Below are 21,812 nucleotides of genomic sequence, written 5' to 3' on the forward strand. Positions count from 1 at the left end.
TGTGAAACAAATATAATAGGAGTCCATTCGGATAAAGACCCAGACTACCTATTAGCATATGGACAGCTGAAGGTGCTAGAAACACATCTATAACGTTGCACTCTAGACCGAATCCCCTGCCAGAGGGGAAGGAAGGGAGAACTCCACACTGCTTGGGTTCTTTGAAATTCACACAGATTCAGTATCACCTGGGTGGGGGTGGGAGGGATGCACTTAGGGGCAGGCAAAAAGACTTCAAAGAGACCCGCATAGGAGTTTGTTAAGAGCGCAGATCAGGGCTTGCTGGAGGGTGGAAAGCAGAGCCCGGCAGGCTTCAGGGGGAGGGAGGAAAAAGCCCAACCAGGCGACAAGATGGGAGGAGCGTCAGCTCTTGTTGGGGGGAGTTAGGTAAGGAAGGCAGGCAAATGTGGGCACTGGTTCTTCAGGGAACAGACACGGATGAACATGACCACCAGATCAAAGCCAAGGGGCACTCGCGGTTTCTCCATCTACACGGTCATTTCATTGTTCATTTGTAAATGAATACTTCTGAAGGGTTTGAAAGTCACTTTTTTCTTCTAAACTGAGCTCCAAAGTCTTGTTGGTCTTTCTGCTTCCGAAAAAAATCCCTATTTCCATGGAATGTATGAAAACTAAAAGATGCGGCTGGGCGCGGTGGCTCAAGCCTGTAATCCCAGCACTTTGGGAGGCCGAGATGGGCGGATCACAAGGTCAGGAGATCGAGACCATCCTGGCTAACACGGTGAAACCCCGTCTCTACTAAAAAATACAAAAAACTAGCCGGGCGAGGTGGCGGGCGCCTGTAGTCCCAGCTACTCGGAGGCTGAGGCAGAAGAATGGCGTGAACCCGGGAGGCGGAGCTTGCAGTGAGCTTAGATGTGGCCACTGCACTCCAGCCCGGGCGACAGAACGAGACTCTGTCTCAAAAAAAAAAAAAGAAAAGAAAAAAGAAAACTAAAAGATGCTTGTATTGCTTTCAAAGCCCCATGGGATTTTTATTCCTTCAACTTCATTACCTCTTCATAGAGGATGTAAATACCTCATTTACAGCTACCACCAGGTGCATAGCTTCTAAGGCAGGGTTTCTTCATTTCTGCAATGCTGACCTTTTGGGGCTGGATGACTCTCTTGAAAGAGGAAGGGACCTTCCTCTGCACTGCAGGAGACCATCCTTGGCCTCTACCCACTAGATACCAAGAGTACACTTTCCTCATTTTTAACAACCAAAACTGTTCCCTGGGAGCAAAACTGTAACCGCCTGAGGGGTTCTTCCTGCCGGCTGCATGAAGAACATGGCATTTTAGTAGAGAAAGAGTTTAACAGACACAAGGCCAGCCACACCACATGGGAGATGGAATAACTAAGGGAAAGGCAATAATTAAGGGAAATGAATAATTAAAAGAAAGGTAAGATGGGGGGTGGGTTAGCTCAGATCTCTTTCACTGTCATCATTCTCTCACTGATACAACTTTTGCAAAGGTGGTTTCAATCCTCCCTCTGGCTTTCATACATCTTATCTTAAGGTGCTGGCTATAGAGACAGAAAAAGGGTGAGGATCACTCTGGCTTCTTCCTGCTGACAGGGGGCACAGTTGCAGGGGCTGGTCCCAGGGGAATAGGAGTGAACTCACCACTTTGCAGCTACCTGCATGTACTCACGGGTGTATGACAAAGATGTTAATGTTCTTACTCACGGTTCTAGTACAACACTTAAGTCAACAATAGACTATAGGTTGTTAGAAAGAGAGACTGGGATAAACAGGAAAGAGTAAATTTAAATATACTGTCCCATATCTTTTTAGTCAGTGTCCAAGTCTTAAGACTAGAGCAGTTAAACAGCTGTTTCCCATATCAGGAGGTGGCACTGCAAACAGGCTAAGCCTCTGTAAGAGGCATTTCCATAGACACGGAAGAAAAACAAAGATTAACCTTGGGCACAATTTATCCAGACATTAGACTCAAAACATCTTTAGTTACAGAGGAGGAAGGTGGTGGCAATCTGACATGTTTTTCTCTTATAATAAGCTTCAGCTTGTAGGACCTCAGGAAAGAGGTAGTACAATTATTAAGGCCAAGTTAGAAATGAAAGAAAAATTTGAAAGCATTAGTTTGGGGACTTGTAGTCCAGAAAGAATTTGGGATTCAGTCCAAATGACAGAAACCAATAAAAATTCAAAATTAGTGAACAAGACTAGATTCTAACAACAGGTGTTCTATAGTTTTTTTCTGAAACATAATTTATCTTTCCAGTCCCTATTTTTACTAAAGACAAATCACATTAGGACTAATTTATGTGCAAAAATAAGTTCTATTCTTACTATACTTGGCCCAAGTGTTTGCATAAAGTCAGCAGGAACAATCATTTGCCACATAGGCTCCTTTTTAAAATTGGCTTTGCTGCAACTTTATTCCCTAAGAAATCTCAGATTAGACTTCAAAGCATTTAGCCCAGCCACAGATTTATCTGTGCCTGCAACTACTTCTATTAATTGGGTGAATGCCTCACCTCAAGAGCTCAAGATAATTTGGGGTTCCCTGACCTGTCAGAAAGTGACATTCTTTACTCAGGAACCTGTCCAGGGACTGTGTAGACGAGGTAAGAGGCCAGCTTACCCAAGGGGCTTTTATTGGCTCTGTAAGTCAACTTTGATTCCTTAAAGCAATCTGAAAGTCTGCCATTCCAGTCAAAGGTTTGGTAAAATAACCAGTGTCTCCAATTGTGTCCTGCTACAAAAGACAACAGATTTGTATTTAACAAACAACTATAACATCATAAATTAGGTATACTTGCAAACAGTTTTCAAATTCTAGAGAAATCAGGTAGAGAGAGAAATGTCCTTCAGATTTTGTTCACAAGAGCATATTTTATCCAATAGTTAAAAGCTATAAATAGCTCAAAAGAAAAAAAGGTTTTCTGGAGTCTGAAAAACAAAAGAATTAGCAATGTTTCAAACGAAAAGCCATAAAAAGATTATTTTGGTCTTCCATTAGTTCAGTCCATGTAATTAACTCCTGTTCTGCTCGATATCCATGAACACATTAGCTCTTAATGGGAGCCTTGGAAGCTTTTTCCTGTATTTTAAAGTCACAAACTCCAAAGTTATCAGAAAACTGTCACAGTCCTATAGCTGATTATAAAACCACCTTGAAAATAACCAAAGTAAAACAATTGTGGATGACAAAAGTTTCAGAACAGCCACAGTTAAGGTCTGGTCATCTCTGTGGCATACAATAATGTAACATAACAATCATAATTATTACTGATAACATATACTAAGACAATCAGAATTACAGGAAATCTTACACAATTCTGAAACACATACTACAACATATTCCTACAAATACAGTCCAAAGAAAGCCAAACACTATTGCATACCTGACAATGTTTACTGTTATAGTTTTAGTGCATCAAATAAGCCAAATATGTCTCTTTTGGACTTTAGAGTATTTAATATCTGGAAGGTTAACCAGATTAAAAAGGGGGGGGACTTAATTTAGATTTTGACTTTGGGAAGGTTTGTCAAATATCAAAGGTTTAAACACTTGATACTACAAAATAAAATCCCAGGTTACTAGAAGTCATTTATTTAGCCATAATAACTCAAGAATTTTTAAAAGGCAAAAATCTTCACTCACTGATAGAGGGGAAACTCAACTTTGCAAACGGGACAAAATAAAGACAGCACAAGGCTCCTCTCTCCTCGTTTTTCTGTCATTCATTCAAAAGTCGAAACAAAAAATATTCAACCTACAGAAAAACTAAATAATCCCCTTCAAATCTTAGCCAACTTGCTCATACCCACAGAACTTCCTTTACAAGATTAATCCTTTACAAACCTTTTCAACTTGCTTAAACTTTGTTTTGTCCCATCACTCTTTTAAGATGATCCTTAAAATCCTCTGAACCAGACAAAATTATATTCCCTTTTACAAAAACCCTTTTCCCATGCCTTCTTACAGCCTCCCACAAAACACATTCTACTTTCCCGCCAGGTGCGGTGGCTCACGCCTATAATCCCAGCACTTTGCGAGGCCGAGGCAGATGGATCACCTGAGGTCAGGAGTTTGAGACCAGCCTGACCAACATGGAGAAACCCCACCTCTCCTAAAAATACAAAAGTAGCTGGGGGTGGTGGCGGTGCATGCCTGTAATCACAGCTACGCGGGGGGAGGCTGAAGCAGGAGACTCGCTTGAACCCGGGAGGCAGAGGTTGTGGTGAGCCGAGATCATACCATTGCACTCCAGCTTGGGCAACAAGAGCGAAACTCCATCTCAGACACACACACACACGCACGCACACATTCTACTTTCCTTCTACACCTTGCATGTAAAACTCTTTTTCCAGTAGTCTCAAAAATACATGTTACAATCTTAACTTTCAGCAACTTTTATTTTTGGTGAAAAACCTGGTAAATAAGCAATTTTAACCACGTATAAAACTGCAGAACCCATGATTCTTCCCAGCCTAGCCAGGGGACGGCTAACTCCATGTGTCCCCAGGCCTTACCTAGAATCTAATGGCTGTAAGACAGACAAGTGAAAGAATTATTAAAAGTCACAGAAGCAGTCTGTGACCTTAAAACATCCAGCAAAGAGTATCTGACGTGCCTAATTTAGATAAAATGTGTGAACTTTGAAGACATTTTTATTCTACTTTACAAATAATCTTTTTGTTTGTTTTGTTTTTTTTTTTTTTTTGAGACGGAGTCTTGCTCTTGCCAGCCAGGAGTGCAGTGGCCGGACCTCAGCTCACTGAAAGCTCCGCCTTCCGGGTTTACGCCATTCTCCTGCCTCAGCCTCCCGAGTAGCTGGGACTACAGGCACCCGCCTAGTTTTTTTATTTTTATTTTTTAGTAGCGATGGGGTTTCACCGTGTTAGCCAGGATGGTCTCAATCTCCTGACCTCGTGATCCACCCGTCTCAGCCTCCCAAAGTGCTGGGATTACAGGCTTGAGCCACCGCGCCCGGCCTACAAATAATCTTTAAACTGTCTTTATTTTTGAAGGATCAGAGTCATGTGATGTAAAGCCATTAAAGTTTCCATTTTCTGACAATGTTTAAGTGCTTATTTTTCTTTAAGCCAATTTTATTTCATTTTTGAGACAGAGTCTCACTCAGTTGCCCAGACTGGAGTGCAGTGGTGTGATCTCAGCTCACTGCAACCTCCGCCTCTCAGGTTCAAGAGATTCTCTTGCCTCAGCCTCCTGAGTAGCTGGGATTACAGGCACGTGCCACTACACCCAGCTAATTTTTGTATTTTTAGTAGAGATGGGGTTTCGCCATGTTGGTCACGCTGGTCTCGAACTCCTGACCATGCCTTGGCCTCCCAAAGTCCTGGGATTATAGGCATGAACCACCGCACCTGGCCTAAGTCAATTATTTAGAGCTGTTTTATATAAACACTACATAACAGAGACGAATACACAGACAGAAATGAAGAATCAAGACAGAAGTCCATTGATAGAAGCATTTAGAAGGAGAATAGGGGCTTTAAAACAGTATCTGTACACATATCAGCTTTAATTAAGTCGATTTCTAACTACAGAGCTCTGAAAAGAAAAATCATTTTAAGATCTCTTTTTACTGGATTTCAGCCAGGATATTTCTGGCTTTTGAACCTTTTACTAAAGGGAACTTCCTATGTGAAATCGATAAGCCGTAACTAAGGGGATGGATTAACCATGAACGTAAGAGGTATCTCTCCAAAGAGCTGGTAAGCAATATTTAAAAGATCTAGAATCTCCCCAAAAGTAGTTCGGCGAAAAGAAAATTTTAAAAACCTGAAAAGATATCTCAAAAGGCCAATCTTAGGTTCTACAACAGTGATGTTATCTGCAGGAGTTAACTGGGAATTTGCGTATTTGACATTCTGGCAATGGTTCATGTCTTTGCCTTAGCAGGAATCAGGCTCCTCTCCTCCCCTATCCTGATGGCCCACCCTGATGGCCTCCCATTAGCATTACAGTTTGGGGGCAAGTTTTGAGTTTGGGACAAGGCCTGTTATCATTTAAACTGCAGCCTAAAAGTCCTCCAAAGTTCACCTGGCCCAATAGCAGAGGAATATTACAGGAAAGGCAAGATGGGGAATGGGTTAGCTTAACTGACTGCTATAATTTTCTCACTGATAAAATTTTTGCAAAGGCGGTTTCAAAAACGACCTTGGATTGAGGAGCATAGAGCAGAGGTAGATCCTGGGAAAACATCCAGCTTCCCTCCAAGCCTGAGGTTCACAGGCAGGTGCTTTCAAGATGAGAGACAGGGGAAGCATAAGGGAATGTGCGCCCTGGGATCCTGTGCTCAGCTCTCCGGGGACTTAGGCCACCTTTCTACAGGTAGGTAGCTCTTTTCCCACCTCCTTTACTATTTCCCACTGTTAACACGCAAACAATGAGCTCCTCCTGTATGCCAGATTCCCAGCTAATTACTTGCTACAGGGTTTCACATTTAGAGCCTGCAACAAGTCCATGGTTATCCTGATTTTACAAATGAGGAAACTGAGGCACAATGACTGTACACTACTATACTTGCCGTCTTTCCCCTTTCCCCACCTTCCTTTCCTGGGGAGGAAACAGGGGAAGGCAAAGTCACTAAATCAGGTCTCACCATCCGGGAAGTTCGACCAAGCACAGAGATACTCATTCTCGGAAATACAACTCTAAAATACCCACAAAAGGGGAATCTATAGAGACAGGAAGGATATTTGTGGTGGCCCGTGGCTGGGAGGTGGGAGTAGAAATGGGTGACAATCAAGCAGGAGTGATATTATTGGGAATTGAAAATGTTCTAAATTGGATCATGGTGATGTCTATACAACCCAGTAAATTTACTAAAAATCACTGAATGATACACCTCAAAGAGGTGACTTTTATGGCATGTCATTTATACCTCAATAACAATGTTTAAGAAAACTGACTTAATTTTAAGGCAGACTCAAGAGTTCTAAGTTAAATGACCTATCACTGCAAGCTGACATCTTGGCAGGCCAAGGGCAAACATTTATGGCAAAGCCAAGTGGAACAAAGTAACACAGAGCTTGCAAAGGGGATGAGTGCCCAACCTGAATACACAATGTATCTAAGTCAACTCCAGGAGATAGAGAAAGCCAAACACCAGCAACTGCCCAACCCAGTGGTGTGGACCCAAAGAATTTCCACTCCAATGAACATCTGGGCCACCAGAAACCCATACAGAAAAATATATTTGTCCAAATACAGAACACTGAATGGAAAAGCAAACACAACAGGAAATTAGAGAAGGCTGAACATTTACTTTTAGATAGCAAACTACGAATCCAGCCCAAACTTCTCTCACAGCAAACACCACGCAGAAAAATAGGATTAATGATCCCCGGGCTTGGTCCTCTGTTGTGCCAGACACATACTATGAAGGAAAGAAAATTCAAAAAGGACAACATACTCTGTGTTTTCATTATGCTTAAAGATGAACTGGGAAATAATGGAAACATACAATATCTTGTTTCAACTAACTTTTCTAAAAACATGTCCAGGATATTCAAAAAATTACAAAACATAACTAGAAACTATCTAACTACTGGGTGGATATGAACAGTACTGACTGAGATAAAAACGAAATGTTTCCATGAGCTAATCTTATTCTATATTTAGTCTGAGTACACTAATATAATTAACTAAGGTTATATAATTTTGCTAACTTCAAATTTTCAATTATAAAGCTTCACATACAATTATCTGAACTAAAATTGATTTGCTTATTTTTGTAGAAAGATGAAAACTGCTAATTTTAATAATCCTATCTTCCTAATAAGAAGTTACTGCCTTCATTGATATAAATTATGTAGATGGTGCTTCAACAATGCTCTAAAGTTTGTTTTCATAGTCTCTTTCAAGGTTAGTTTACTCATGTCTAATTTACTCCCATGTCCCAGAGGCTTTTACCATTAGGCCTTCCCATTCCCCAACATACCTCTGTGCCTCAAACTCCCAGAAACTAAACCTAGACAGCTGCCCCTCAAAAGCACAGAAAAGTGTGCACTTAGGAAATAAAGTCAACTCTGGTGCAGGCTGCAGAGGTCAGCCCACTTAGGGTCATTCTCTGAGATACACTTCTGAGATATCATATAGGGTGATTTGGACGGCAAATAAGCAAGTGAATAATTAAGAGTGCCATCACTCAACAACGAAGACAGGAGAGGATTCCAGTTCACAGCTGAAGCAATTCAGTGGTTTCTCACCGACCTGCTTCCAATATGAAGTCAAGACCAGTCTAAGGCTCAAAGCATCTGGCTAAAAGCAAAATACATTCTGCCATCTCTTCCCTCTTACAGGGGTTGGGCTGTGGAGTCAGATAAGGTATATTCCCAAATATACTCTGCATCTGCTTTATAGTTCATTATAACTAAATTTCTTACTGGGGTCTAAATGCATTGGTCTCCGGAGAGTGGAGACAGGTGCATCAATCTAGACAGTAAAAAATTCTACTTCCTGTTTCTCCTCTCTTCACAGTGAGCGCCTTCTGAGTATTACTATAAAGAGAGGCAACAGGTTTTTAAAAAAGTGGACATACATATTTCAGCTTATCAAAGGACAAATGGAGGTCTACATAGGTTCTGATAAGCATTAATCATGGTCGGCATTAGGTATCCTGTTGGTACACAGAAATCTACAAGTACTGCTCCCGGCAGGCTTTTTAATGCACTGCACAAGTGTATGAGCATCATTTCATCTAACAAAGTTATGTTGTGAATTCAATATTCACAAAGGAGAAAATAGATGCAAACACCAAAAATTACACACAAAAACTAAAGCTGACATATCAATTCTCTGGAGTTAAACAAACTAAAAACTGGTCTGGAAACCCAGAACTACTTGAGGTTGGCATTTCATCTCATGCAAACCAAATCTTCAGCCATTCTAAGCAAACGAGCTCAGCCAGAAGACCTTACATTTAGAGATGATTCCTATTTCTCACCTCCACAGCCCACAATGTGGTCTGAGTTGTGAATATAATTTTTACGTTTATTCACTCTGTAAACACCAGTAGTGTAGCAGCAACTCAGAAAAAAAAAAACCTACTGAGGCCAGGCGTGGTGGCTCACGCCTGTAACTCCAGCACTTTGGGAGGCCAAGGCAGGCAGATCACTTGAGGTCAGGAGTTCGAAACCAGCACGGCCAACATGGTGAAACCCCATCTCTACTAAAAATACAAAAATTAGCCAGGCGTGGTGGTGGTGGGCACCTGTAATCCCAGCTACTTGGGATGCTGAGGCAGGAGAATCGCGTGAACCTGGGAGGCAGACGTTGCAGCGAGCCAAGATCGTACCACTGCACTCCAGCCTGGGCAACAGAACCAGACTCCATCTCAAAAAACAAAACAAAACAAAAAATTATGAGAAATGCAAAAACCAAAACACTTAATAACCATGATAGATGAAATATGTCTCAAAAACAAAGACAAAAACAGCCGGGCACGGTGGCTCACGCCTGTAATCCCCAGCACTTTGGGAGGCCAAGGTGGGTGGAACACCTGAGGTCAGGAGTTCGAGACCAGCCTGGCCAACATGGCAAAACCCCGTCTCTACTAAAAATACAAAACTTAGCCAGGTGTAGTGGTAGATGCCTGTAATCCCAGCAACTTGGGAGTCTGAGGCAGGAGAATCGCTCGAACCCAGGAGGCAGAGATTGCAGTGAGCTGAGATCACGCCACTGCACTCTAGCCTGGGCGACAGAGTGAGACTCCGTCTCAAAAAAACAAACAAACAAACAAACAAATAACCAGATTTAAAGATTTAAAGCACCCTAGGACTTTTATCACAACTCAATTCCGGTACAATCTCATGTTGATGTCTTTGAAATTCTGAACAATTTCTGCAGCAAAACGCCTAATTCTCCAGAGCCCTGAGGGCATCCGTCTGATGAAATCGGCTGATTTATAAACAGAATTCAGTGATTATTAAAACACTGCAGTCATAAAATGCTTAAAAAGCACAGCATTGTTCCAAGGTTTCCTCGTGCACCTGCAAACGAGGTACTGTCATTTAGTTCCGAAACATGGGTATTTTTTCAGCTTTAAAAACAACACGCAAAATACAATAAGAGATCCAGTATGTGCATGGCTCCCCGTTATTGCATATTCTTTCTTCCCTAAGCCAAATCACTAATATCTGTACCTCTAGAGCAATGTCCAGTCCTTAAGCTGGTGGATCTCAAAGTTACTTAATGCACATACATGTGCGTGCAAGCGCACACATACCTTAGTAGCTGAAGCCAGAAGAAAGGGGAGTACAACTGTGCCCTGCCTGCATGCAGGGACGTTAGTATCACCCCCTCTTCCAGCCTTTGGGGACCTACATCATAAATGGTTTTTCTCATCATATATCCTTTTCAGTAAAAAAGTTTTCAGAAGGTGCTCCTAACTCATGTAATTTATTTATTAAATATATAAAATACTCAAGTAACATGCATTTCATGGACAAGAAATATATTTTTTACAAGTATTAGAGATTTTTTTTAATGGACATTTTCATCATTTCTTCCTGCATCCCAATAAATCTTGCTGTGCACCTGCCAGAGGGCATGAAACTCACTAAGACCCTTTTGGGAATTAAAATCTGAAACAAGTCATTACTGTCCCCTGTCCCTCCCCCAAATTTAGAGACTACTGGCTTAAAGGAATTACACTCACAGTCCCATAAAATTAATCAGAGCATCCTGTGACATGTAATATCCACAAGCATCTCTCCTTGTTCTCATCTGGTCTACAATAATTTCTGTCATGTACTGGACAGGGAAGATCATTCATTCTTATTTTCATGAACTTCTGAACTGAGTGCATCTCAAAGGTTAGGCTTTTTGAAGTATCCTAAGATAGATCCCTGGAAATGGCTGAAGCTGACATAGAACTACCATGTCTTGAAAATGCAAGCTGAATCTGACATTTCCTTCATAATCAAATTGGGAATTAAACCAAACCCCCTTCAAAGGTGGGGGACAAAACTGTCCCAAATGAGAACCATTAGTTGGCTGCAACAGTCCAGAGCTCAACGTTGAAAATACTGTTCCAATAAGCAAGCATCTTTTCTTTTTTTTTTTTTTTTTTGAGACGGAGTCTCACTCTGTCGCCCAGGTTGGAGTGCAGTGGCCGGATCTCAGCTCACTGCAAGTTCCGCCTCCCGGGTTTACGCCATTCTCCTGCCTCAGTCTCCTGAGTAGCTGGGACTACAGGCGCCCGCCACCTCGCCCGGCTAGTTTTTTGTAATTTTTAGTAGAGACGGAGTTTCCCCATGTTTGCCAGGATGGTCTTGATCTCCTGACCTCGTGATCCACCCGTCTCGGCCTCCCAAAGTGCTGGGATTACAGGCTTGAGCCACCGCGCCCGGCCGCAAGCATCTTTTCTACCTTCATGTCTACAGCTTCCCTTTCTCCTGAACCCAGCACCTATCGTACCCCATCTCAATCTCTCTGATCCCATCGGACAAGAACAAACCTAGACAAGAAAAGGAAACAGTATCCGACTTGCTCTGAACAGGGTCCTCCAGACTGTCCTGCTACTGTCAGAAGTTGGCAATTGCTGTTTTCAAGTTTATAATTTTGAATTCTTGAGTTTTTATCAATATGGAGCTGGCATTACAGTTGTGTAGGATTCAAATGCTTGATAAGATTCTGTTGAAAAAAGAACTGAAGGCAAGGACACAAGATTATTCCGTTCCCCAAATGAACCAAATGGCAGGGACGTCAATTTCCTATTCAGGGACACCAACTCCCTATGCTTTTGGGAAATACAACCTGAAACTGTGAAGCCACCTGGACTTTTATAGCAGCTGGGAATTACCTTTGCATATTGGCACTACCGATTTTTACATGGCAGACTTTGGCGACAGTTCTCCACTCAACTTCATTTCTCGTCTTTACATAGATGACAAGATAACAGGGACAACTGAAGGAGCACAAGCATCCAGGTTGAGACAGAATTACCCACAGGGCACTAGAAACTGAAATCATGACTCAGTCCTGCTGAATTGTCCTCCAGCTCTGAAAATGATTTTTTTTTTTTTTTTTTTTTGAGATGGAGTCTCCCTCTGTCGCCCAGGTTGGAGTGCGGTGGCGCAATCTCGGCTCACTGGAAGCGCCACCTCCCAGGTTCACGCCATTCTCCTGCCTCAGCCTCCTGAGCAGCTGGGACTATAGGCGCCCACCACCATGCCTGGCTAATTTTTTCTATTTTCAGTAGAGACGGGGTTTCACCATGTTAGCCAGGATGGTCTCGATCTCCTGACCTCGTAATCTGCCCTCTTCGGCCTCCCAAAGTGGTGGGATTACAGGCGTGAGCCACCATGCCCAACCTCTTAAAATGATTTTATGTGGTCTTGCCATATTAAAGTATATGTTGGCCAGGAACAGTAGCTCACAACTGTAATCACAGCACTTTGGGAGGCCAATGCAGGAAGACTGCTTGAGTCCAGGTGCTCGAGACCATCCTGGGCAACACAGCAAGACTCTATCTCTAGAAAAAAATTGAAAATTTAAAAAAAAAAGAAAAAAGAAAAAAAAAGCTGGGTATGCTGACCTGTGCCTGTAGGCCCAGCTACTTGGGAGGCTAAGGCAGAAGCAACACTTGAGCCCAGAAAGCCGAGGCTGCAGTGAGCTATGATCAGGGCAACAGAGCAAGACCCCATCTCTAAAGATAAATAAATAAAGTATTTGTTATACTGATTCAAGAAATAAAATGGCATCGTGTACAATGAGCTTCTTTTTGTCCAAATACCCATCTATCAGGAAATTCAGACAAGCAGAAATGCTTGCAGCACTGAACAATACTGCACGTTCACATGGACTCTAAAGCCTAACAACAGGCAGGTCCCTAATTGGAATGAGTCAAGCTTCCCTAAAGGGGACACATGCCCTTCTCTTCTTGCTCTGACATGATGGTGCTGGGGATGCAATTTCAACAGACCTGAAGGAAGGTTTCGGCGTCTTGGAGAGCTGGCTGGGAAGGTTACCGGGCTCGAGAGCCTCACCTCCTCCCTACTCCCGTATTCTAGCCTGGGCAGGTGTTCCAGAAAGGAAAGAGCCCTGTGCAGGCTATCTGGGGTCATAATCTTGGTTCCAGGCTCAAGGGAAACAAGCAGAGAAAACTCTCATGTTTTCTTTAAAGCATTCCGGCTACATCCACCACGATAGGAAAAATGACAAGAATTCAAGGCAGACACCCAGGTCAAGAATAAACACTGAGTTTTGCCGTGAGCGTTGTTTGTGCTTCTTTCACAGGATCTCCTGGGACTGGAGAACTGCCACACTCCCAAGAATCACTCAGAGGCACCCAGCAGCACAAAGCGCCTTCTGACTCGCTGTGGGTTTCTAAACTAAAATGCGCAACTAACTTATCAATGTTTACCAAAATACTGCTTATTTTAATCATGGGAAAACTGATACTCTAGGCACGGGTCATAAACAACTGTCACTTTATCCCAATGTTTAGTTAACATAAAACCATCATCCTTAACCAGTCTGAAAAAAACATGGCCTCCCAGACCTTGAAGCAGGGTCCATCTTCCAAACCAAATCTTCACACCTGGGAGGGAGGAGAAGGCTTGAGGCCACTCATCCAGCCCTTTAACTCTACACGGTAGAACATGCACAGGTTCTCTAACTTCACACAACCAGGCAGACCACCTCAGGCAGGACAAAAGTCACCAAAATGCCAGGACAAGGATTATATTAGAAAACATGCCACTTCATGAGGTCACAGAAAGCGACATTATGGCCCAAAGTAAAATACAGGTTAGCAGCTCCATAGAACCACAGATATTGGAATTCATTTTTTTATTTCTACAACAAATGCAAAAACAACTTGATATTTTTAGCCTATTTTATATTTACGTGATTAACCCACTGGGAAAACGGCAAAGGTTCTCAATGAACATGTATCCTGTTTTTAAACTAAAGCCGTGACTATAACCTTCCGATACATTTTACATATGAAGTACCTTTTGGTAGGAATGTGCAATAAAGGTGAGAGTAACATCCTCTAAAAGGACATCAGAGTCCAGGCGTGGTTGCTCACACCTGTAATTCCAGCACTTTGGGAGGCTGAGGCAGCTGGATCATCTGAGGTCAGGAGTTCAAGACCCGCCTGACCAACATGGTGAAACCCCACCTCTACTAAAAATACAAAATTAGCCGGGAGTGGTGGTGCATGCCTGTAATCCCAGGTACTTGGGAGGCTGAGGCAGGAGAATTGCTTGATCCTGGGAAGCGGAAGTTGCAGTGAGCAGAGATCACGCCACCGCACTCCAGCCTGGGCAACAAGAACGCAACTCCATCTCAAAATAACAAAAACAAAAACACGACATTAGAAAATGTCCCATCTGAACCAATGAGGCACTAAGAACTAACTGGCATAGAACAAAGAGCAAATAGGCCGAGCGCGTTGGCTTACGCCTGTAATCCCAGCCCTTGGGAGGTTGAGCAGGTGGGTCACCTGAGGTCAGGAGTTCAAGACCAGCCTGACCAACATGGTGAAACCCCGTCTCTACTAAAAATACAAAAAAATTAGCTGGGCGTGGTGGCACATGCCTCTAATCCCAGCTTTTCCGGAGGCTGAGGAGGAAAATTGCTTGAACTTGTGCATCAAGATCGCGCCACTGGACTCCACCCTGGACGACATAGTGAGACTCTTTCTCAAAATAAAAAAAAAAAGAAAAGAAAAAGAGCATGTAACTAAAAGAGTATAATTGGATTGTTTGTAACGCAAAGAATAAGTGCTTGAGGGAACGGATACCCCCATTCTCCATGATGTGGTTACACATTGCACGACTGTATCAAAATATCTAATGTACCCCATAAATATATACACCTACGTATCCAGAAAAATTTAAAAATTTAAAAAGGAGCAAAGCTTTAGCAGCCTCAACAACACACCTGATTTTTTTCCACTGTGGTTTCTTACATTAAGGAGCAAAGCTGTTCTTTTCCTTGCTTGTGATAACATCTACAGTGCAAAATGTGCTGTTCTAAGAAAAGCAGGTTGGCCAAAGCATACAAAGGCATGAAGTTCGTGTGTCATCAGAGAGAGGAGGCAAAGGTGGTGCTGGAAGAGTGGATGGATTCACCTAAGGCATTCCACCATGTGTTACATTCAGATGGGATCCCCAAGACTTCCAGAGCACAGCAGATGGGCAGGTGCCCCAGATTCGGGGCTGGGGGGGGTACTGTGGAGGAACTGTGGGAGACAGAGCCACAAACATCTCTGGACTGAGGAAGTTGTTCTCTCTTATGATGGTGGTCACACCAATCTATGCATGTGTCAAGATTCATAATACACCCAAAGAGCCAAATTTAGTATATGGTAATTTAAATAATAAAATCATATAGATACAGCACTAAAATGTAAGAGGGAAAAGATAAGGGAAAAAAGCAAGCAAACTACCAGACACCATCGTGACTGATGGCGATACCTTTCCAGACCCAATTCCCAACTTCAGAAAACAGGAAACTATAAGCATGTTAGGCTAGCTGGGCACGGTGGCTCATGCCCGTAAGCCCAGCACTTTGGGAGGCCAAGGAGGGAGGATCACCTGAGATCAGAAGTTCGAGCCCAGCCTGGCCAACATGGTGAAACCCCACCCCTACTAAAAATACAAAAATCAGCCGGGTATGGTGGGGAGTCCCTGTAATCCTGGCTACTCAGAAGGCTGAGGCAGGAGAATCGCTTGAACCCCGGGGGGTGGAGTGAGCCGAGATCGCACCACCGCACTCCAGCTTGGACTATGAGAGAGACTTCGTCACAAACGAACGAACAAACAAACGAACAAAAAAGGCATGTTAGGCTCCAAGCATTATAATAATTCTATCTCCTTCGACTGAGCAAAGTGGCTCACACCTGTAATCTCAACACTTGGGGAGCCCTTTTCCTATGACACTTGGAAGAGGGCCTCCACGAGGAAAATGCAGGTCCACACCCAGCTGGCTCAACCTGCTTGCTAATTTAATAGTTGCAGGAAGGGAAATGTCTCCAGACATTAGCCAATGCCCCCTTCAAAATTGGGGGACAAAACTGTCCCAAGTGAGAACCATTAGTTGGCTGCAACATTCCAGAGCTCAACGTTGAAAATACTGTTCCAATAAGCAAGCATCTTTTCTACCTTCATTTCTAAAGCTTCCCTTTCTCCTGAACCTGCCGCCTATCATGCCCCATCTCAATCTCTCTGATCCCATCGGCCAAGAACAAACCTACAGGAGAAAAGGAAACAGTACCCGACTTCCTCTGAAAACTCAACATATTCTCTCTTCCATCTAAACTTTAAATTTGTTCAAATTCCATTTGCAACTGTTTCCAATTCACTTCTGCAACCTTCAGGCATGCAGTGGATTCTCCGTAAATATCGGATGGCGATGGCTGTATGGGAGGGGGTCAGCTTGGGAGGCGCATCCATCTGAAGTCAGGCTCCCGCTGGCCAGGCAGGCAGCAGCCCCGCGGACTCCTTAACGGCCGTCTTTCTCCCCTGGAGATCTGAAACGCCTCTCCTCAGCCTAGGCTCTCTTTGCCCTTTAGAAACATGTGGACTTCTTCAGCCCCTTCCCACATCCAGCTTTGCTTTTGGTTCTGGTGGCTTTCATGTTTGCTAGTCTGGCCAGCATGGTACATGTGTTCCAACCCCACAGAAAGTGAGGGCGCGAGTGGAGAGGGCAAGACCAGAGGGAAAAACTTGAGTCCAGTCTCCGGCTCACTAAAAATAGTTAAGGGGGAAAAAAGTTTATCTTTCCAACTCAAAAAAAAAAAAGTGTTTACAATATGCCTTTAGTGTTGCTTCCTGGTTGGAACTGATTTTTCAATGCATGCGGCAGTGAAAGATTAACAACTTCTCGGATGTAACATACCAGGTTTTTTTGTTTTTCCTAAGGGAGGAAAAAAGGCAAATCCAAGGCATCAGGAAAGCAGTGCAAGGATGGTCCTGCCTCGCTGGGCAGAAAAGCTACGATGATCAGCTAGGCCAGGAGGCCCACAGGGCACTTGCTACGGGGCAGAGCACAGGAATCTGGAAGCCCTGCAGAAAACTGGGAGGGGGCCAGGCCCACGTTCTAGAGGAGGTGTTCTCCTATCCAGCAGGAGTATATCGGAAAATCTGAATTCCTGACACTTGGGACCTGCTGGAGATGGCCTCCCTGTGCAGGGACCATTTTCCCGCCTCTGTTCCTCACCTTAAAAGGTGAAAAAAAAATTCTAACTAAGATGATGTTGTACAGAACCAGTGGTACTGATATAATTGATGGGAAAACTCCAGAAATTGAAACATTCACTTCTAAGTATGTCTACAATAAAATTATTTTTGCAAACTGTTTCCTCTTTAAAACCACTGGCAGAGAGAAGTTCTCTGAGCCCAGTAAAGGGGCAAAATGCCTGGGTGGGGCAGCGAGGGTGGCAGCACTACACCACAAATCTCCATTTTTGCCCTACAGGTGTGTGTTCTATTAAGCGCTGGAATCGCCTTAAGGGCCTGTGATCCAGTGGTGAAAAACTTTTGTTGTTTGTATTAGTTACCCAGCTTGGTGGCTTTCCACAAAAATTGCAGCACATTTGAGACACGACTACCCTTTAAAATAAACGCGTCATACTGAACATTCTTCTGCATTTTATTTTTCCTAATTACATCTTTTCTAGGAAGGACTTGTAAACTTTTCATAAAATCCTCAAGTGCCACTTCCGACACCAAAGCCACTGCCTGGGACCTTAGCAGGGAGGTTGCCTTCCTTCCCCCTCGCCTTCCAGGTTAAACCAGGGACTCAGCGAATGTGTCAGGAGAGGAAAACATCCAGAAGGCAGGCCAAGTCACACATGACAATGCAAAGCATTAACAGTCGCAGATACAATAGAGGATAGGTTTTTGTTTCTTTTCAGGTTTTGCTCCAGAACGTCACTGACTGGAAAATAAACGTCAGTCCCTACCTTTGTGGAATGTCCAACGCAGCTGGCTGGGGGAACACGAGGCCTTGCAGGGAGCGAGTCCTGGCCCCGGTTTGACTGAGCACAGGCGACGCACGTGAAGTCCAGGCCCTATCCCAGCGCAGGCGGGCCTCCAGCGACCCACAGTTGTCACATATCCAGCCAGCGCTGGCTCCCGAAGGCGCACTCCCCATACCCCACTCCGAGCACCGGTCCCATCCTTAGGGAAGGTCCCCCTGGGTAGCAAGGCCGGGGCCCAGGATCTGTGAGACCCACCCCACCCGCCCCGCCAGAGCCCAGGAGCAGCAACAGGTCTGCGCTCTCTCCGGGCGGCGCTCTGCAGACCCTCGACCGGCTAAGGGTGTTCCCAGCCCAGCTGTGCGCTCGGGCTGGGGAGATGGGCGGAGGACTGGGGCTTCTGACTTCCTTGACAGTTTCTACGCCTCAGAAACTGAGCAGACGCGGGGCCCGCACCACCTCGCCCGCCGCTTGCCTCACTTCGTAAGGCTGCGCTTCCACCCGGGTCCGGGCGGGACGGCCCGCGTCCCAGGGATGAATGGGGCTCCTCTTCCCAACAGCGGGGAAATCCCGCCACCGCCCTCCACCCCGGTCCCCCGAGCCCGCGGTGGCGCAGGTTTGCCCAGCAAGCCCCAAGATCGGCAGACAAAGGGGCACCAGAGGAAAAGCCAAGCGCTTCCATAAACTTACCGGCCACCTACCCCTCCCCAAAACAAAGGAGCCCCCCGCCGACCTCCGTCTCTCCCCTCAAGGCGCGCCGGCACTTTGGGGAGCGGCCACCTCGGGGTATTGTTCAGCCTCCTGGGAGCGCGCCGCACCCCAGTCCGAGCACCGCGGGGACAGTTGGCGACCTGCGCCTCCAGTAGTTCCAGGGGCGGGTGGAGCGTCCAGGCGCCCCGAGTCGCCGGCCAGACCCTGAAGGGTCAGCGCGGGAACCGCCTTCCCGCAGAAGTTTGCGGACCCCGCGCCCGGCCCGCTGAGCCCCGCGCACTCACCTCGCGGCGAACAGCGCAACTTGTGGCGGCGCCGCGCGCCCAGCCGCGCTCCGAACCTCCCTCCGGCCGGCAGCCTCTGAGCCCCGGCCGTGCGGCGGCCGAAGAGGGCCCGGCGCCCCGGAGCAGCCGCGCGCCGCCCCCGGGCCGCCCCCACCCCGCCGCCGCCGAGTCCCGGAGAGGGCGCGGGCGCTGGAAAGTTTCGGTGGCGAATGGCGGCCGGAGGGCGCTGCGGCGGCGGCGCGGCGGGGGCGCTGGCGACTCCTCGCTCCCGAGCGCGGAGTGGGGGCGCTGAGCCGGGCGCGGAGGCGACGGCGGCGGCGGTGGCGGCGGGAGAGGGCGGAACAGCGGGAGGGACTGGCACAGGCAGTGACCTCCGCTGGGAGCGGTCGCGAGCGCGCGGACCCCAACCGGGAGGACCGCCAGGGGTCCGCCCCCTCCGCCGGCCCCTCCCTCACGGCCGTGGGAGGGCACCCGGCGTCCCACCCGGCCCCGCCCCTGAGCCCCGGGGGAGCCGCGTCCCGAACCAGCCCCTCCCCCACGAGGGTAGGGACTCCGGCCCTGCCCCTCCCCCGCGGCTCCTAGAGGGGACCCGCGTCCTAACCCAGCCCCTGCCCCACGGTCGGGGGACCAGCGTCCCTACCAAGCCCGTCCCGCTCCCCCACGCCTAGGGTGGGTGAGGGGAACCCAAGCCTTTCCCCCAGTTGCTCCGGTCCCGGTCCCTTCCCCGTGGCCTCCGTGGGACTGAGAGGACCCCAGGGCTACCCCCATCACATCCCAAACCCAGCCTTTCCACGACTGCCTCGAGGGAACGGGAACCTCGGCCACCCTCTCTGTTTCTGGGGGGCAGGGGAACCTCGGTCCCTGCTAAAGTGTTACCCTCCCCCACCCCAATAAGGAAGCCACCCAGCTGCCCCAAGAGAACCCCCTGCCACCGGCCCGATGGTGAATCTCCCTCAAAATAGGCGTCTTAGAAGACACCCCAGTAGTCTTTACCCCACCTCAAAAAGTGGGGGCTCCGGCGGAGCCTCGACCTTTGCAAAACACCTCCCAGGAAGAGCCAGAAACGCTTAGGGACAAACTCAGACACAGAAGCGTAGGCGCCAGGAGCTCGGGTGTGGGGGCTGAGGAGGTTAAGGGGACCTGGGCCCTCGGGCCTCAGCACTCCCACCCCAACCCCCAGGCTTCAGCCCTCTGGCCCATGCAAAGCGCTTACTGTTGCAATGGCTTACACGGCCTGGCCCCGGTGCACTTAAGTCCCCAGCGCTCCTTCCTCCCCTCCACGTAGGCTACTCCCCACCACTCGCGGCCTTAATTCAGTTAAACAGATCTCCACTCCCTCTCCCCAGCACCTCTGGGGTCAGCCTTGTTGAATATTTTTCAAATATTCTTGCCTCTTCCTTTACTATATAATGAGCTTCGTGCTAAGAGTCCGGTGCACTCAGCAATCTAAACTATAACCTCACTTGCTCTTCCTCGAACACTAGACCATTTGTTGTTCTGGTTGTGGGGGGAGGGGGACCCAAGGTGAGGTTTTTGTTTTTGTTTTTGTTTTTCTGAGACAGAGTCTCGCTCAGTTGCCCAAGCTGGAGTGCTGTGGCGCGATATCGACTCACTGCAACCTCCACCTACCTCCTTGGTTCAAGCAGTTCCCCTGCCTCAGCCTCCCGAGTAGCTGGGATTACAGGCGCACGCCACCACGCCCAGCTAATTTTTTGTATTTTTAGTAGTTTTAGTTTCACCATATTGGCCAGACTGGTCTCGAACTCCTGACCTCAAGCAATCCGCCGGCCTCGGCCTCCCAAAGTGCTGGGATTACAGGCGTGAGCCACCGCGCCCGGCCGGAGGTGAGTTTTTAAGAGGCCGGTCCTCCATCAAAAAGGCGGACCTCAAAATTACCCTGCAAAATATTGCCGTAAAACGTCAATGATGCAAAACGACTGTTGCTACACCATCATTAGAGGACATCAATAAAAAAATACACACTTACACAGTCTCCATAATTGTGAATCAGCAGAATAGATTGTGTCTTATTACGTATCAGCTGCCATTCAAGGCCCCCCAGAAGGACTTGGTGGGGCCTTCCCTTGAGCCTGCCCTTCGTTGCTCCCGGGCTCCCTGGGCTTGTGCAGACTGATGCTGAGTATTACATGCAATCGAAAAACGAAGGGTGCAATAGAAAACCCGAGCGAACGAGCTCATGATGCAACCCTGCCCGGGCTACACGTGCTTCCCTTCCCCCACCGCCTGCTGGTGGGAGCGCTGCGTTTTTTCCGCCTGTAGGGTCACATTGTGGTTGATTGATTCTCCTTTCGCCTTGCTCAGTCATTCAGATTTGGAAAGTAAATAACAAGTTGACATCATTACAGCTCTGGGCTTTACGCGGACGCAGCCCTCGGCTACCGCACACTCTGGAGTAGCTGCGCAGCCAACCGGCCTCCTAGCTTGCCAGACCTGCTTGTGGTTAGCAACTGGAAATTCCAAGCTAAACTTGGTTAAAAGGCCTCTTTGTGTGTTTTGATCACTTGGCAGATGCCAATCTTTTAAAGTATGGGAAAGTGGTGGAAATCATCACTCTCAAACTGGAGCACTGTGTGGCCAGGATTTATAGCTGATCTCCTGTAATTGACAGAGCAAAAGAGCTCAGTATTCATCTTGACTCTTTGGTAATAGCCCAATAATCCCACCGGCCTTATTACCCGTAAAGAGTCAATATCTTTTATCATAGATTCACAGGGCCCCAAAGGACACTGTAAGACCTAAGACAGGAAGAGAGAACGCCTACATTTATCATGAAATCACCAAAATTCCTCTTTTTGAAATGCTAGATGGGCTGTAGGTAGGTGATAATTAGACTGTGTTATTTAATCTGTTTCAACGATT

The 21,812-nt window shown here is 46.5% G+C and overlaps 1 protein-coding gene across 5 annotated transcripts in view; it reads right to left on the reverse strand.

Moving 5' to 3' along the window:
- Positions 1-21,086, reverse strand: part of TBL1X (transducin beta like 1 X-linked) — a 261,274-nt gene extending 240,188 nt beyond the window's left edge. For 3 of the 5 annotated variants that reach the window (XM_026449816.1, XM_026449813.1, XM_026449817.1), the window contains exon 1: positions 20,920-21,086. The gene's annotated coding sequence lies outside the window, so the exon portion shown is untranslated. Of the gene's footprint in view, positions 1-18,932; positions 19,388-20,919 lie in introns of those variants that run through there. The other 2 variants (XM_026449812.1, XM_026449815.1) reach the window with 2 other exon arrangements.
- Between the last annotated feature and the right edge of the window lie 726 nt (positions 21,087-21,812).

This window comes from Piliocolobus tephrosceles, chromosome Y (assembly GCF_002776525.5).
Source record: "Piliocolobus tephrosceles isolate RC106 chromosome Y, ASM277652v3, whole genome shotgun sequence".
NCBI classification, from domain to species: Eukaryota; Metazoa; Chordata; class Mammalia; order Primates; family Cercopithecidae; genus Piliocolobus; species Piliocolobus tephrosceles.